We start from the raw sequence: 20,282 nt of genomic DNA, 5'->3' as shown, positions 1-20,282 counted from the left end.
CTCCAAAGTATACATTGGAGAACTAAAAGAAAAGATTGAACATCTCAAATTGAAGTCTGAATAAATTGAATATGAAATAGTGATGATGATTATTCAAAGCTAAAGATAGAGTACAAGATCTGGAGGCATGACTAAAAGATTATGAATCTTAAGTTGACTTTGAGGATTGATCCTAGCAAAGTTAAATCTAATTTGAAGACTAAGAATGTAGATCTTAGAGAAAGTCTGGCAAAGAAGACATCTAAGTTTGAAACATTGAAAGAAGATCATAAAGAAAAAAAACATAATACTATTGTGAAAGGTTAATTAACTTAGTGCAAGCGGCAACTTGAGAAGCTTTATTCTAGCAGAGAAAAACTTGATGATTCAATGTCAATACAGAGACCTACTTATGATAAGAATGGTCTTGGTTATCTATTTAACATTTCTGCAAAGGAACCTGAGATTAGATCAGATCCAAAAGAAAAATATAAATCTAATAATAAGATTGAATCTACTCAATCTTTTGATAAGCCTAAAGAAGTTGAAATATTGGATGAACCAAAGCAAGTGGAATCTCCTAAGGAAACCAGGTATGAATTTAGAGGTAATTATTTTTCATGTAATGAAATAGGTCATATGAAAATAGATTATATAAATAAGTCATTTAATCATGTTAAATACTTTTATTTTCATAATTGTCATGGTATGGGTCATAAAGCAATTGATTGTAGGAAACCTAAGTATGATAATTATAGAAGGAATAGTAAAATTTCTAGAAATACTAACCCTATAGATGGAAGAAGATCTAATGAAAGGACATCAAAAGAACAAAGACCTTATAAAAAAAGAAGATAGATCATGTGTTATAAGTTTAATAACTTTGGACACATAGCTTAGAATTTTCATGCACTTAATGATCAACAAAATCCTAGAAGTAGAACTCCAGTATGTCAATTATGCAATAACTTCAAGGATACAAGAAAGTATTGCAGAATGGATAGAAACTTTGGAGATAGAAATAAAAATGGAAGAAACTTTAGAAACAAAAGGAATGATGGAAGGAACATTAGAAATGACAGAAGAAAGCATGAGAGGAACTCCAAAACTAATAAAGATAATAAGGAACAAAGAAATGTAGTTAGTGAACTTTGTGAAGAACTTAGTGAGGCATTTGTAAAAGGATTAAACATCTTAAAATAAAAGCTAGAAGATGATGGGACATGAAGAATGAATTCCTTTGTCAATTTTGATTCAATTAAGTTGAATTAAGCTTCCTCACAGCACCAAAATTTGTAACTTTATCTTGAGATCAAACTAGAGGAAGAAAAGTCGGGAAAAGGTGTATCAAGTTAAGTTTAGACTATATCTAAGTTCCTTTTTAATTTGGAGCTTATCTAAACAAGTTGTGAAGGAATTAAGATTCAATGTTATTACAAAGAAAATAAATTCTATAGTAGAAGATGAAAACTATGGATGGAGGATAGTGTAGTTGATATCTTAGTCGACCTTATCCATGAGGCAACTAGTCTTAGTAAACAAGGTAGTGTACCCATAGTTGAGAAATTGGTTAAGAAGAAAGTTGAGAGTTATACCAAAGAAATTTATAATGGAAAGGCCACGGTGATCAAGACCATTAAGTAAGATGATGTAAGATTCCTAAGTAGAATCATTGCCTAATCTATATGTGCAAGTTCAAAGATTGATGAATTGTCAGCTGGATTCATCTATATAGCCTACAAGATATGTGTAGAGAAGGAACAAGTTAACCTTAGTGAAATTCTAAGAATGCAACTACTTGAGAACATAGAAAAGATCAAGAGGACTAAGAATGGTGTGTTTAGATTTCAGTCATTAATCACTCACATATTCTTTCATGTGCTTAAAAGATTTCCATATTTGTCAATCATAGAGATTATGAGTAGTGATAGATGTACAATGGAGAAGATTACAAAAGTATGTAGAAGACATCCAACAAATAAGATATTTGATAGTGGGAACTTGATAATGAAGACATTTCAAAATGAAATGAGATAGAGATTCATAATTACACTTGCAATTGTAGATATATTTAAAGATGACATTTGTATTATGGTTGATACATATTTTACTTATATTCAAGTAGTAGAACCTTGGGAAACATTTCTTGATCCCTTAGGTTATGAATTAAGTGATGATATAATAGTCAGATACATTGATTTATTATTGAATTAAGAGAAGGACCAAGATGAATACAAATTTGGAACCTATGGTGAGATTACCCAATTAGCTCATTGGGCATCCTTGGAGAAGGCTTCTCAAAAGAAGATAGAGTCAATAATGAAGAAAGCTTTATTAAATGCCGGTATGACTGAGAGTGAATCACAGGTAGTTAGTCAAACCATGAAACATGGTATACTAAATCTACAACCTTTGTTAGTGTCTATTATAGAGACATCTTCAGAACAAAGCATTCCCTATGCAATAGTATCAGATGTGAAACCAAGTGAGCCAAAGACAAAATATAAGAGATTAGTGAAAGCTATGACCACAAAGACTAAAAGAGTGAAGCAACAAGCCATTGGACTAGCCAAGAGACAAAAGACATTGTTGACAATTGTTCTATCTAATGAAGAAGAACAAGAAGAAAAAGAAGTTAAACAAGTAGAGAAGGTAACCACTTCTAAAAAATTAGTAGGAAAAGCCCGACAACCCTGGAAGCTGAAGATAGAAAAGATAAATTCAGTTATTGCTAATGAAGGAAACTTTGTGTAGATGAAAAAATTTTATGATTTGTATAACAACTTTGAGAAAGATCAGATTGATATCTCTACTATGAGATACATTATAGGAAACAAACTAAAATTAAAGGATATTGAAGGCACAGTGACCAAAAGGTCTATGATAGACTTATTGAGAAGAAGGGCCTAGCTAGAGAAGAAGATCTAGAACTTCAAAAATCTATGCTAAGGACTATTTGCAAAACTAATAATGAAGAAGAAATCAAGAGATTGTTAAACAATCTAGCACTATACTTAACGAACAAGGTAAGACCATTTTTTTTTATGGTGGGTAAGAAAAAAAAGTTAAGAAGTGAAACTACGGTAGCTATAAGTTAGAGGATGGAAGAGTCCAAGGCAACATCTTCACCTACACCTAGAACCTCAAATGTGTCAATAAGTGGTGACACAATGCAAATAGATCAGACCGATGTTACCATTAACATTGAGGATACTAGCCTGTTTGAGTGTTCAAAACCACTTGAATCTCATTCCAAGGATATTGAAGATAAATTGAGACAAAGTGAAGAAGAGAAAAGGATACTAGAGGAAGAGAAAAGAAAAATAGAGGAAGAAAATAAAAGATTAATTGAAGAAGAAATGAAAAGGAAAATAGAGAAAGACAAGAAGAAGAGATTACAAGAAGAAGAAAAGAGAGAAAATAAAAGGAAGGAAAGAGAAGAAAGAGAGGAAGAAGAGAAAAGAGTCTAAGAGGTAGCAAAGAAGCAAAGAGAGGATGACACTAAACTTTCTAGTTCATCTACTCTGCTTTTTCTTGCTAGCCTAGAAACTGATGATGATGATCAAACTGAATTGATCTCATCTTTGTCAAGACACATTTAGAAGAACAGAATAGTAAAGAGCCTACAGAAAACCTTGATGGAGGTTACCGACAAAATACATAGTACTCTAGTAGTACAACACATAGAGGCAAATCCAAAACAAAGGGCACAAGTAGTGCTAAAGTCATTTGATGAGGAATTTACTAATTTGTTGACTATTGCAAAAACAAAGGCACATGATGTTAACATTTTTAGCACTATTTGTCAAAATATTAAGAATGATTTGATAAGTCTTGATACTTGTATCAAGGAACTTCAGAAGTGTCAATAGGATGGTAAGATTTTGTATATTAAGTGTACCCTATCTTATAAGTTGACTAAGGACATTGATAGTCAGATTAGAGGAAAGATGAGTGAGCTAGAAGCTTTATGTAGCCAGATACAACATCTAGCTAGTAAGATTGATGATTTTGAAGGACAAGTGGCTAGTATTCACAATGATATTAGGAAATTGGAACTTTGGAAGGAACAAATTTTAAAGAGAGTGTCATATTTTAGAGAGTCTATTTCTCCGAAAATATCTATGGTAGAGAAATAGTTGGGAGAATGTGTCAAGGCCAAGGACACTTATTCTAACTTTTTGTATTCAGACCTTAAAGCAGTTGAGATTGCATCATATGCCCTATGTGAAATTATCACCTCTACTGAATTAGCAAAGGATATATGGAAAAAAAATATGAGAAATCTTAAGGGAGACTTTCATGATTGCATGAAGATACTATCAGTTTAAGGCAGATCTTTACAAAAAATCTGATAGTAGATGGATAGTTTTTGACATTTTAACCTTTGTCATTGATGTCAAAGGGGGAGAAAATGCATGAAAAAATTATAAATCAAGTAAAGAAAAGATAGTATTGTAAAGCATGAAATCATATTGTAAGAGGGAGCATATGTAAAATGAACAAGTTGTAATAGATGTAATGTTACTGTATTATTTTTTTTAAGTGTTTGTCACTTAGCCAATTTTCCTTATTTTGTTGCCATCAATGCCAAAGGGGGAGATTGTTGATAGTTGTGAGGATATGTAATTTTTTTCATTTATGGAAACACATGAAGTACATGCTTACAAGAATCCTTAGAAATAAAGATACTTAGCTTTTGGCATTAGAAAATTATCTAAGTATGAACTTCATGTACAATAGTGTATTATTTTGTTTGTAACTTGTTGTTGATGTCATATTATGACTAGTGAAGTTAGATTGAGATTGTATACATGTTGAAGATGATGTGTATAACCTAAAAAGTTAGTACAAACTGTACAAAAAAGAGACATTTGTGTTTCAATGAAACTAGATAGTAGAATTAAAGGAAAGGAATTATTTTGTTTACAAAACAATTACTTGTCCAATTAGGTTCGACATCCTAGATAATTACTCTAATTTGAAAAAATTTATTATGGTCTTAGCCAACCTAGTAGAAATTTTTGTGAAGGCATGGTATTTATGCAAAGGACATCTTGTGTTAAGTGTAATTGTGATGTAAGTTGTGTGAGTATTGTGATATGTGAACTTACTGTGAAAGAAATATAAGTGAAGTTTGTGAGGCTATTTCAAGATCCAATATCAAACTAAGAAAGAATCTATATTCCAAAAGTTTGATTATTTGTTTGACTAGTGAGCTCTTCTTGTAATTGGAAGTACATGTTTGGGTAGTGGGCTCATCTTGCATCTACTATACTACAACTCCTAACAGGGATTCAAAGTCTCCTAATAGGGACTCCTACTAAATTTTCTCATTTACTCCTAACAAGGTCCATCCTCTAATAAGGAACTTATATATTAGTATATTATCTAGTGGGTATCATCCCCACCAAGGTTTTCCCTTGGCCACAATTTCCCTAGTTAATGAAATATGGTGTTATGAGTTATCTTTGTGCATGGTTACTATTATTGTTTAGCATTTCTTTATTACTTTTTATGTATGGTTTAAAGTAATAAATAATATTCAGTTGGCAACCAAAGTTTGTAGATTACTAATTCACCCCCCCTATAATCCCTATTTCTAGCATCTTCTTCTTCTTCACTATCAGATTATTTTCCTTTGAGTTTCCTCTCTTTCTACCAAGGGTTAGTCTTTATTTAAATGTTAATTCTAGGTAGATAGTTATCAAAGTTATCTAACTCAAAAGTTTTTAACCTTCCCACTAGTGCTCCAAAGTTATATCACTTTTGGTATCACGTCTCATATCTTGAATAGATGAAACTCTAAATGCATAAATAAGAAGAAGAGTTATGAATACCTTTCTGAGTATTATTGCAGCTTTAATTTTTTCTCCCAAGTATTTGATTGCACTCACACTTGCTTTGATTCTCTCACTATATTTTGCAATGTTTTCATCTTCTCTCATCTTCATCTAATCAAATTGACCCCTTACACTTTTTTATTTTTCTCTCCTTACATTTTCATCTCTTCCATAGATATTTTGCAACTTGTTCCACATTTAATGAGCAATAGGACAATCTTTGACTTCATCAAATTCAACATAATTGAGAGCAGAAGCAATATCAATCATCATTGTGTTGTGATTCTTTTTATCTATCATCTAATCCATAGTCAAAGGATCAAGAGGTGACACATACTAGTTCTTTAGGACTTTTAGGCCTATGTCTCTAATGGTTCCCAAATGTAGCCTCATGAGTTGCTTCCATGCTTTGAAGTTATCTCTGTTCAACTTGGGAATCTCTCTTCTGTAAGACATCTTGATCTTTAGCATAGGTCCTCGAAACCTTTTCTGCTAGCACCAACAGATTGGATACCAATTGTTGAAAATATAAGAGGAGTAACTAAGAGAGGAGGAGTGAATCAGTTACCACTAAAAGAATTACAAATTCCTTCGATGTCAATACAAATTTCCTTTAAACTCATGGCTTGGTTAGAACTAGATATACACTATAACTCGGTTAACAAAGAAATGTGTATTAACATTTAGTAACTTAGTTATAGAGAAAAAAAAACAATAATAAAATAACATGAACACATGAGACACCAATATTTAATGTGGAAACCCCATTTGGGAAAACCACCAATGCAACTAGTTACAACTTTTCACTCTTTTGAAATGAACCCTATTAGGAGCCAACCCTGTTAAAGGTAGGAAATATCGCAATCATTAAAAAATTGATCATTTCAATATATTATTAAATAATGCAATAGGTAGTACATTCAATTTTACAAATATATAGTAAATAGAGAACATGACTTACCTTGACGAAGGTATACCAATCATGTGTTTTCAACTTTGGCCAAAAATTACTTTTTTTTGATACAAGAGTGCTTATATTTGCAAAAAATCTTATGGGAATTTTCGCTTTTTGTCACTTCTTTTAATGCATCACTTTTTTGCTCCATTAATAACTAAGGAAGGACACTCATATTTATGCGGTCTCCATTTCTATTTGATTCAATGAAATCTTTTAGTGCATGATTGGATTCATAAATGTTAGTACAAATTTTGCAAAAAAATTCCCTATCATACCTTCTATCCAATATTTTCCATAGTGTCTCTATTACATTCTATCCAATATGAATAGCATCAAACAAATGCATGATTGGGATATCCTTGTAGTATAGTAACCTACTGAATTGAGTAGGATAATTTTTTATTCCTCTAGGAATTTGGTTATTGATGCCTTGATGACCTTCACAAGCATCAATTTCATCTTTACTAAATATAAGACACTATCATAATATAAATTTCAAACTTCAGACCACAAACTAGACATTACCTTGATGATTTAGTTGATCATATTTGAACTTCTATAGATGAGGTGCCATTCTTTGTGGCCTTGATGTTGTCTCTTCTTTTCCATTAAAAAATATTTTTCAATAATTTGATGCTTATGATTATTATGGAGAAAGTACCTAAACTCATTGAATACCTTCCTTCCTAAACTTCTTGAATGATGAGATTTCATCTTTGGACCACAAACTAGACATGTGAATTTTCTCTTTGTCTAAAGACCTAAAAAATCATGTACAATTATCATGCACAACTTAAGCATACAACAAAAATGTGTAAGATCTATAACACACCAAAAATATGTGACCTTAACAATATAACATACTACAAAAATGAGTTAGCCTAGGGGCATTATGTGTTGTGCATACAAGCATTACATAGAATTGAAATTTTCCTTGTCCTATTAGTCTAGAGATGTCATACATAGTGATGTCATTCCATAACTTCAACAACTCATCAATTAGAGGCTCAATATATACATTCATACCTTTAACTTGGTACTTTCCTAGTAATTGAATGAATAGAAACATTACATAATTATTATGACCATTTTCATGCACTATTTATAAATTAATTTATATAACTATTAAATGAAAAAAATACCTGACATAATCATTAACAACATTATGTGCTCCCTCTTTATGGATATCCAAGGAGGAATGTTATTGTTAATAACAAAAATAGGCCACACTAAGTAAACAAATCTCATATCTCCAAATGGATTAACACCATCTGCTGCCAATAAAAGCTTATGATTATGAGGTTCTTCTTTAAAGTGTGATCATGTTTCTTCTATCTCTTTAAATGCATAATCATCCATAGGCATTCACATAATGTCATCTTGACTTCTATTGCATGCATGGTAATCCATAAATTTTGTCAAGCTAGTGCACCTAAATAATTGTTGAAGACGTGGAATAATGGGAATGTATCAAAGAACCTTGTGCAGTACCTTTTTTTATATTTGATCTAATTGATATATACTAATATGATAATCAGGGAATTTTGTAAAAAATTCATGTTTTTTATGATATAAAATGTGATCATTGGGACATGCCTGTATTGTCTAATTCTTTATTCTAATTTAATTAATAATGGTAGATAATTCTTGGTACAAATAGGGAAAAATGTTTGATGGTGGTAAAAAAAACTCACTTATCAACCTACAAAAACAAATATGCATTGTTAATATAATGAATAGTAATGGTATGCTAAATTGAAGATGAAAAAAATGGCATACCTTAGCATATGTCACATTGCTACATTGGATGAACCATTCATAACCTTCAAGTTCACCAACAACAGTATAATAGAGAGAAGTATTGTTTGGGAGCCTTCATATAGGGGCTTGTGTGCCTTCTCAAGTATAGGTATATCAAGACCATCTTCATCATCATTATCAGATGCACTAGTACCATCATCATAAGCATCTTTATCACCTACACCAATACTATCTTCTTCAATCATGTCCTCTGGCACATTATACTCTTCTTCCATGGAAGTGTTATCCTCAGCTTGGATATTCACAGCTCCATGTTCCTATAGTAGGAAATCTACATTCAGCAATGGACTAAAATCATGGCCCCCTTCAATGTGACCATGTTGCCTACAATGACTCTGGGCTATTGTGATTAGAATTCTTTGATTCTTTAAGCCCTTACACTTTTTGCAAGGACAATTACATTTATCATATTTTCTTCAGAATTGAGCCCACAATGTAGTCATTGTCTCATTATTTTGTTATGGGTTCTCTTCACAAGAAAATATATCTGACAAACATATTGGACATGTTGTACTTAATGTTTATATCTACACATCTGTTTTGAAAGAAAAATTTGGTGTAACTAATGTGTATATCTACAAAAATATTGGACATGTTGTACTTAATGTTTATATCTACACATATGTTTTGAAAGAAAAATTTGGTGTAACTAATGTGTATATCTACAAAAAAATTGGACATGTTCTACTTAATGTTTATATCTGCACATATGGTTTTGAAAGAAAATTTTGGTGTAACTAATGTGTATATCTGCAAAAATGTTGGACATGTTGTACTTAATGTTTATATCTACACATATGGTTTTGAAAGAAAAATTTGGTGTAACTAATGTGTATATCTGTAAAAATATTAGACATGTTTTACTTAATTTTTATATTTGCACATATGATTTTGAAAGAAAAATTTTGTCACCTCACTCAAATTCACCCACATTATAATATCAATAACTTTTGTTGACATAAATTCGATAACTTTTGTTCAAACTTTCGAATACTTCTCGTTTGTCATGAGTTGGGGTCATTTAATAGGGCAAGTTTGTATTTAGTGTAGAGTATATACATATCAAAGTTGTGACTGAGTATGATTAATTCATTCTAGAAGTTGTTTGGCATCCCCTTCGCCATTTTTCTTGATTTAAAAAGCATTAAGGATTTGATTGAAGAGAAGATTGAGAAGAAGCTCACAAAGTGGAATAAGTGTTACCTTTCCTTGGCTAGAAGAAATGAGGTCTACCAAAAAATATTGTCCTCTTATAATATCTATTCTACTTCTTCATCGATGCTCAACCATTACTAGTTTAATGTTATACAAAAGAAAATTAGAGATTTTTGATCTGATGGCAAGGGGGCTTTGAAGGCACATGGTGTGAAATGGGATTGGTATGCCATGAGAAAAAGGAAAAGGGGATTGGGCTTAAAGTATCTTAGAACACGAGTTGGTAATTGCTGCTAAATAGATTTTCAAGGCACTACAAGTAACAAAACCTTGAAAAATCTTGGTTAGATACAAAATTAGCAAGGCAGTCCCAAGTAGATGTTCCTCATGCAAGGATTTGTACTTTTGTGACCTCATTACTCGATCCTTTTCCATGATTTTTTTATGGATCTAATGTGATGAATCCTTATCGAAAGGATGGGAGAATGTTAGACAAGATATTACAAAGAATGGGAATATATCATAAACAAATAAAATATGTGGAGAAAGTTCTAGTTGATGAAGCTTGGTGCATAGAAACATATCACTAGCTTTACTACAAGGGTGCTCAGCAAGAGCATGGTCTAGAAAGGGAATTCAATTTTTGCTATGGAAAACTATTGGTCTGGGAAGAAGTATGTTAGTTTAAACCAAAAACAAAAATAGTTTGTGGCAAATGTGATTTTAGTTTAAGCCAATTAAATTTCATGAATTGCCAATAGCCATGAGTTATTTATTATTCTTCATTTATTTTCAAGTAAATTGTTATTGTGTATAAGGATAAAAACATTGGCATGAAGTTACTTCTACAGTTGGTGTGTGAAAAAGCATTAGAACTTTAATCAATTACAAAGGGGACATTGTTGTTGAGAGAGGATTCACAGTTTGATAAGAAAGGATGTTGTGGAATTGCTCATAAGAGATTATACAAAAAAAATATATAGGTACTCAAATCAATTCCTCAAGATTTGAATATGTATATCATTTATAGTAACACTTATTCAAGCTCCTAGCAAACATTAGAAATAAATTTGGATCCCATGATATTTTCCACGTATCTAGATATTGTTGTTTGTGAATTGTTTTACAAATCACATAGATGAAAACTATACTTGCAGTTTGAGAATTAATAAATTCATTAGAACATAGATTCTAGAGATGTTCTAAAAGTATGGAATCTACATATACTCTAGATACTACTAAGAGTTGGTTCATTTTCACATATGTAATTATCAGATATTGAGCATTGTAGGTTTTAATTGACATCTTGCGATATTATATTGTTTAGTTTGTAGACATAACATATTGAGTTGGAAGTTGAAGTCGCAGATGTACAAAGATTATTATCTAATTTAATTTGTGTCATCAAGAGTCAAATTGTTCCATCAAAGTCCCAGTTTATTCATACTTGTCCAAAAATTGTAAACGTTCTATTATATGTTTTGATGGATTGGTGCTCACATTAAATTGTTCAAGAGATTACAAGTAGGGGCTCACATTTTTAGGAGTTGGTACTCTTGAATAGGAGTTTGGAAACTCACTAGAGTTGAAGCCATAATTGGTTTAGATTTGTGAGGCTAGATTAGGCTACAGTTGAAGTCATAATTTATTTATAATTTCATTAGAAACTATGGATTTAAGGGGAAATTTTTTTTTTTTTTTTAAATTTTTGATAGATTTTTTAATTCTTAAAGATCAAATTGTTAATTTGTACTATTTATTTTATATTTTTAAGTTCAATATTTAAACATGTCTATATATATTTGCAATATGTGTATGTATGAATGAACTCAAACCTATACCAAAGGGGAAAAAATTATTGAACCCATGTGCTAAAATTGGAACCCAAATTGGCAACTTAGATGAAAATTTAAGCATAATTTAAATACTCCATTTGAGTTGCAAAAAAGACCATCAAGGCTTCAAAATCCAAAGTTAATCACCATTATGTAACTAAATTCAAAAGATGATGACAAGTGCCAACTTGAAAACTTACTAAAAATTAACATGCTCTCTAAGAAGTTTTTTGAACACCCCAAAGGTCAAAAACACTTTTAAAATCATCACTGAAATCTAAATGGCCAACTGAGCTTAATGGCAACAATGGAAACCAAGAAAGGTTGGAGGTGTGCCCTATAAAATCTAAGTCCCCTTACCAATACCAATCAGCCTATAGGAACTCAAAATATATACTAATAGTCTACACACAAATAGCCCTAAGAAAGGGGCTTTACAATCCTCTCCTAGGAATTGCTTGTCCTTCAGTAAATGCAGGTTTGTATATAATCAAATCTACCTACTCTACCATGTAGCTTCCTCCACAAGTAGGTTTCTCCATTACCCCAAATTCTCTCTAATGATCCTCTTCCTCAAAGTACACTCCATGTAATCTAGAGACATGTCCTAGGCCTATTTGACCTATGCTAGAAAAAGGGCTATAAGAATGCCACAAGGATGTTCCATAGTATTAATGCTTTAGTTTTGATAATTTCTTTGAATTTGACTCTCATGTAAACTCTTAGTTTATTGCAATGTCTTTTGGTCTCACTTCATTGTTGAAATTTGATGGCTCATTTGGAAGTTTAGAAATGACTATGTTTTCAATGGCAAGGATAGATCTCTTACCAAGTCACTGAGGAGACTCATTTTCACAGGGTTAGGTCATACTTAATTTGAGATTAGTCAAGAAAAAGTTTGAAAGGTTGTTACAGGATGTAACAAAGAGAATAATTATGTAGGAAAATTCCCACGGCTTCACATGGGCTAGAAGATTTGTGGGGAAGTCCTTGTTTGAGATTACACTAGAGAACATTGTAGAAGAATTGAATGAAACATGGGAGGGAGAAACAAGATGATGTTGCAATAATACCTATAGCTATAATTTCCATTGTAGTAGTGCCAGGTACTAAGATTCTAATAGTTTAAGTTTTGATGCATCCATATAGAGACTACATACAATAAGATAGAGAACTATGCTAGAAGGAGTGTCCTCTTGGCTAGATAGTGTCAATGAAAAGGGTGTGACATGTATGAGTTGCAGTCCTAGTCTTTTTTTGTGGAATATTGGAGACATTTTACTGATATATATGTACTATTGTTGAAAAAAATTAGACATAAATGTTTAATTTGATAGTGTATATGATCATATAGCTGATGTATATTCTGATATAGCTGACAGATACTCAATAACACTTGCATAACTTGCTAGAAAATGCAAAAAGAGTTACTCTTTCACAAAGTTTGATTCATGTAGGTCTTGAGGGGAATTTTTCATGAAATATGATGAAATATATAATAGGAAAATGAAATTAAAACTTTTAACTTTTAGTAAATGAATTACATACATTTTATTTTAATTAAGCCATTTTCAAGATTGGCAACCAAAACGATGTCCATAGTTCATACAATACTTTCTCTAATTTTTCCAACCCATTGAAAAGGTTTTCCTCATGCTTTTAAAGGTTCCCCCATAATTTTCATAAATATTCAAAATAGCTAGAGTATTGCAAACATGAATTTGCAAAATCTTGGAAAAAAGTTGCTCTTAGCAAGAAAATGTTGTCATGCCAACATGACAACATTTTAGCAACTTTTTCCCAAATTGGAGTTAGACCTCAAAAAATTTTCCAAAGACCAAGTGGGAATATAATATGAATTAAAAGACCTCAAATAAAATATCCAAGTCCATGGTAACCTTAGTAGACCATTTTACCCTTTCTAGACCTAAGTCACCTAGTTGACAATACTTTGCACTTTCTAGCAACTTGGCCATTTTGGGTCTTGCCAAATCTCCTAAACACACCTAAGGACCAAATAGGACCTCTTATTATAATATTAATGTGGATAAACATCAATACAAGACAAAAAAACAAGTAATCCCTAGGTTTCATACTAGCCTAGCTAGGTGCTCCTGCACCACCAACTAGCTCACATTGACAAACTAAGAGAGTGTGTATCTTGGATGCTTAAAAATTACAGAACCTAGAAATAAATAGGAAGCATCATTGATGTAACAACAAGACTTGATTCGTTACTTAATAGTTCTTTCTAGATGCTTACTATATCACTTCAATGACCTTGATGGTGATTCTTGGCTCACCAGCTTAGGATCAATCCAAGATCCTTTTCTTTTACCATTGTACTATCACATGCATACAAAGATTTTGGAGTATCTTTACTATAATTATGGAAAAAAAAGATTCATGTTAAAATTCATGGAACATCCCATAATTATGACCTTTACTATGTTTTTCTCAAGTTCTACACCAGAGTTGAATTTGTAACCTTGCTCCACTTCCCTTTGACATGGTTAATCTCATTGAGTGATGGAAGATAACACTATTTTGAATTAACAATAACTAACATAACAAAGTGTAATTCTCAAAAAATTTATTTTTCTTCCAATGCATCATCCTCTTATACAAAATCCTTTCAATTTCAACAACATTTTCAAACTCAAAACACAAGTTAGGTTATTGGGTCCTCATTGAAAAGTATATTAAGTTGAGTGTTATATTTTCCCTATAATATTCTCTACATACATATGCTCATCCATAGTAGGTATTTCAGTAAAAATAGATGAAGTTATTGGTTAGATATGGAAATTTTTTTTCAAGCCTAATAAACATATTATTATTTTCACTCCTCATAAAGAAGTTGTTTCCCTAAAACCTATACTTTTTTGCTTTATTTTCATAGTCTAGCAGGAACTACTCCCTATCCACTTTTGTCAAGGCTTGAGTATTTAACCCAAAATATTCCTACATATAGGATTTATTGATGATTGGTAAATAATTTCTATCTATTCTTCTCACAATCATTGTTTCAAATTTGTAATTACTTGCAATAGCTTAAATAGTATCAACATCAACAAACACATTGGAAACAATGACCTTTCTTAGGCCAGGTCTCCAAGGGTTGGACTTAGGATCCCTTTTTAACCTATTTTCATAAAATATCCTTATTATCTTGGATAGGCCACAGCCTCATCCAACACCATGAGGCCTATCCAACCTTTTATTTCATCTCACTTGGTTTTAGCAGATCCTTGCTTTCTTTAGACATACTTTTCCTTCATTAACGATTTTGGAATCAGTATTACTTACCTCCCAATGTCATGAGAATTGTTCTTCATGATGTAAGTGCATGGTATAGAATCATCAATGACTTGAGATTTCATAGTTGGTGTAGCTAGTAGGGCTTGAAAAATTCTCAACTAAGGTAAAAGAACAAACTTGCGAGGAAGAACATGAATTATTAAAGAATTGTAAATAATCATGATTGCTATGTTCATCAGTGTACATGCAAATGAAATTATTATTTTTATTTGTTTCTTCCTATCAATTTATTTTGTCTTTATATACATTTATTTTTGGTCAAACAAAAAACTCCAATCAAAGTGATAAAAAGCATGTAAATGAAGAAAACCATTGGTTGACATTAAACAGAGTAAGAGGATCCTATATGATCAACACTAGGTTATCGAGTTAATAAATATACAGGTCAATGCTTTGAATACTTGTTGATATTGTAGTTAGATGCTCTAAGTACTTGTTGATATTGCAATTAGCTTCATATGTGGGAGCAGTAAATTCAATTCCTCAATCACTTTTCTATTCTTAGAATATTTTACTTCTTAAAATCACAATTTAGTCTCTCTGATGAAATCAAGTTAGCTCATAGATTTCTTTAGTAGGTACATATTGAATTGATTATTGTTTATCTAGTAGTAGTGGAAATGATCTAGTAGCACAACATGTTTCAATGGTTGTGACAGTTCAATATAGTACTAATGGTTGTGACTATAAAGTAGTAAGTGTTGATCATGTCATGAGTATGTTACTACCTACAAATTATTTTTACAAAGTAGAGGTATGGCAAGAGACAAAGATATTGGCATTGCTCTAGGCACCACCTACAACTATGTAGGTGTTTGGCATTTTGATAGAGTTCAAATCATAACAAATGACCAAGGAAATAAAACCACTACTTCCATTGTTGACTTCACTAAAACTGAGAGACTCTTTGGGGAGGATGTTGGATGAGATTGATCCTTATTATCTTTTTTCCTCAAGAATGACTTAGGATCCCTTTTTAAGCTATTGTGATGGTGTTTGCATGTAGGAAGGCAAAATTGATATCAGGCATCAGTAGGAAGCTTAACTTAAGCTAGTGCCATAATTTTTCTTTAGCCCAACAAAAGTGAACAACTTCTATAACCTTTTTGTCATAACATAGGAACTTGTTAAAATATAAAGATGTTCATGCACCTGTTAATTGAAATCTATATTATAAAATGTATAAATTAAATGTAGTCATTTGACAGATGCAGGTTGTGTATCATCTTTGCAATCCAAAATTATTCATGCCAATCTTTGTAGTCTAATAATGACTTGCACAATTAGAGAGAATTCTTGTATTTTAATTTAGAAACATCAAAATAATCTTAATTTAGAATTTTCTCTTTTTTCTTTTTTTTTATAAAACTTAATGCATGTCAATATCTCCTACCATATTTTAAGGAATAGGCATAATGGAATTGATGGGTTCACATTTCAAAACTGTGCACATATTGATTCAAAATGTCCCAATTTAGCTAGGTTTGTAATTAAAATTAATTTATAATGGATATCTCCTTGTAGTTAAAATATAATGCATGGCCTATTAGATATAGATTGTAGGCTCTTTTATGCAACCATAAGACCTCACAAACATTACTTTGGTTAATTCTTTTATTTCTATGGATAACAAATTTTTGACACATAACTTTACCATATCTCAACAATTGTTGGTATGTTCCTTTTGCATATTAAACTTGTCCACAAAAACCAATTCACTATTGCATTAATAAATATTGGTAACAAGCCTGATGGTAGCTCTCCAAGTAGGTCACTTATTGTAAGTATTTAAATTTATTTTTCTAGTATTTTTACTTGTTTATTACATTAGTAGGTGTTTCATTTTTGTGATTTTAGAGTTTTGCAACAAAAACTTTGTTAAGATGAACATTATTATGTTTGATGTGGTTCACTTTTAGTGCATGTTGATATAGAGAGATATGGTAAGAAAATATCAAATAATCAACTGGATAAGGAATACAAAGAGTGGTTAAAAGCAATGCATGAGAGTTATGATGAAGAGGTAGAATGTTGTAATGAGTAGGTAATGTTGATTTTGGTATTTCACAAAAAGGTTAGATGCATGTAAGTATCAAATTTTGCTCCTTTATATTGTCTTGCATAGATTTCACAAATTCTAGCATTGTTTTGGAGGGAATTTATATAATTTGATAGATCAATACTTGTTGCATAACCTTGCATGTGCAAAATATTTGTTTGTTCAATCACGCTTTAACAGTTCTTGTATTGATTCCATCTTGCATATTTTAAATTTTTTTGTATTATTTTCACCCATATTCAAAATTATTGTTATTATATAGATCAAATATATTAAGGGACTACAAGTTGGACAATTATATTGAGAAAATTAACCTATATAATGATCAGTATGTTGTAGGTCTAGTACAATAGTGTTGAGGAAAAAATTCATTTTTTCATGTTCAAAACTAATGTTTTGTTCATTCCCTTATCTTTATTCAAACTAAACATGATGGCATTCAAAACTTTATTTTAATTTTTGAATAAGTGTATGTGGAAGACAATTTATTTAAACAAATATGTGATAGTCGATCTATTATTACTTTTAGACTTGTTCAAGACTTAAAGTTTAGTACCATAAATTGCTTGAGCATAACTCAAATTTTCACAAATTTGATTAAGTTGAATTGTCTCAAGTGGTTAGTCATAACAATCATGGTAGATCTCAGCTCTCAAGCCCCTTGCATTGAAAATTAATGGACACTCTAAATCATGAATTACAAAACTCAATGCATGCTTCTAAAGTATTGCCATGGTCCTGATGTTCGAGTTCTACTTTTGTGTTGTTATTCAAGTAGTATCTTTTTTTTTTGTCTTATGGCACTTTGTGTGGAATCATTGGACAAAATTCATTTTCTCCATGTGCTTTAGAATAAAAATCTGAAATTTGGATTTTGTAATATAATGTTGCCTATTAAGGTGTACTCTCCGCAATCCTTATTCTCTTCAAGTTTGTTGTTGTATTAAAATTATTGTGTACATTATCAAAATAAGTGATTTTGCATGGCCTAAACATCTCTCTTCCAACTAGCCCCTTCTTGTGACACTTAGTGTTGATCATTCAAATGCCATACCATTTTGAAAACACAACTTAATTTTTGATATCTCTACTGACACAAAAAATAATTCCTTAACAATGAACTTACTTCTGAATAAAACAAAACATTACAATATTGCAAATTCCCAAAAATGATTATGCCCTATAGAAAACCTCAACACAGTCTAGACCTCCAGAGTAGCTATTAAAGCTTTGAGTCTTGAAAAAGACCCATCATTTAAAAAAAAATAGAATGAATCTATTAAAGTAGAAATAGGCTATTATAGTGTATAAGCATAGCAACACAAGGACAATCAATATTATAGTTTTTTACTTTTCCTCTTTTTGATGATCATTTGGTAAGTGCAATCTGAAATGTTGAAACAAAAAATATGTGGGTTCTTCTTGAAGCATTCTTGTAAGTACATAATGAAATGTGGAAAGGTTATGACAACAGGGACAATCAACATTTGAATTCTATTAAATAACTAATTAACTGATAGAACCTTATCAAGAAGCAATCTGTATATAAATTATAGTGTTTATCTTGATCAAACTATATACAACAGTTCACATCCAATAGTTCTCCTTAAGAAAACATTTTAAAAATTAAATATGAATAGACATCATTAGTAGCAACTATTGCAACCTCCCAAAATCTAAGTAAAACCTTGTCCTACTATAAACAATAGTACTTTTCAGATAGGTTACTTTTTTATTCCACTTGCTGACTGGCTTGCAATTGCAACCTCCGAAAATTTGGGTAAAACCCTATCTTTCTAACTAATATAATTTCTCTTGAATAGGGTGGATTTGTGCCAGGTAAAGAGACATTGGAAGGGGCAATTGGAGCTCATGAAACTCTTCATCATATCAAATAAAACCAAAATCCTTCCTTTGTTATTAAACTTGATATGATGAAGGCATATGATAGAGTTAATTGGTCCTTTCTTATCAAAGTATAGGAGAAATTTGGTTTCATTAAAGCTTGGTGCAAATGTATTTCAAGGGCTTCATTTTTGGTTCTTATTAATGGGTCTCTAGAGGACTACTTTAAATCTTCTCAAGGAATTAGAAAATTTGATCCCCTTTCACCTGCCTTATTTATTCTAATGGCATAAGCTTTTAGCAGGGCCGTAATTAAATCTCAACAATTGGAGCTTTGTAAAGGCATTTAGTTTGGAGGAATGATCTAGTGGTCACCCACTCTCTCTTTGTAGATGACACTTTGTTGTTTGGATCTGCAAATATTAATGAAGCCAAGCATATTAAGTATTTACTGGATCAATATTCACTTTTCTTAGGTCAGAAGATCAGCATGGTTAAATCTAAAATCTTCTTCTTCAACACAGCCCCACCTATTGCACAAAGGATTAAAAAGATTCTTGATTCTAAGGAGAAAAGATTACCATCTACTTATCTAGGTGTTCCCTTTTTCATGGGAAATAATAAAACTTCTTATTGGAAAAATATAGTAGATAGAATTAAAGCTAGAACAATGGCTTGGAAGGTAAGATGGCTTTCTCTACCTAGCAAAATTCCTTTAGTTAAGTATGTCTCATCAGCTATCCCAAATTACTAATTCTCTATTTTATTAGCACCTAGGTTTATTATTAAGAAAATTAAAGGAATTATTTGAGGTTTTTTATGGATGGAAAATATATTAGGTAATAGAAAAATCCCTCTCATTTCATTGAAGGAGATGTCTTTAGAGAAGCATCAAGGTGGGATTAATCTTCCTAATCTAGCTTTAAGGAATATTACTTTTGGAGGTAAATTAGTTTGGTCTTTGTATGAGAAAGTAGAGGATAAATGGTGTAGGGTCTTACAGAGAAAATATTTAGATTCTACTGATCTCTCTAGAATTTTCACTATGGACAATTTTCCTAAAGGGTTAGTTGTTTGGAACTTCTTGGTGGGATCTCGTGATTTAGTTGGTAGATATTTGACTTGGAAAATTAACAATAGTTTTAAGGCACTTTTCTAGCAAGATTCATGGAATGGTCTTCCTCTGCTTTGTAATTCCAAATTCTTTGACAATTGGATTATAATTTTTTGGGTTGAATGAGGCCCCTATATAGCTGATTATTTTTAGTTTGTTGATCCAATTTCAGGTAGAGTTACCTAGAAAAGCCCAGATAAGTTACCAATTCCTTATCAGATCAAAAAAGACTTTATTAATATTTGTAATTCAAGGACTATTTTAGTGTCTAATCTCCCAGATACACTAATCTGGGCCCCACATCAAGACAGTAGATACTTAGTAAAATTGGGTTATTTAGCTACCAAGAATC

The sequence above is a fragment of the Cupressus sempervirens genome, chromosome 1 (assembly GCF_028749045.1).
Source record: "Cupressus sempervirens isolate cs-2001-9-10 chromosome 1, ASM2874904v1, whole genome shotgun sequence".
NCBI classification, from domain to species: domain Eukaryota; kingdom Viridiplantae; phylum Streptophyta; class Pinopsida; order Cupressales; family Cupressaceae; genus Cupressus; species Cupressus sempervirens.
The sequence above is the reverse complement of the archived record's forward strand: the minus strand, read 5'-3'. Positions refer to the sequence as shown.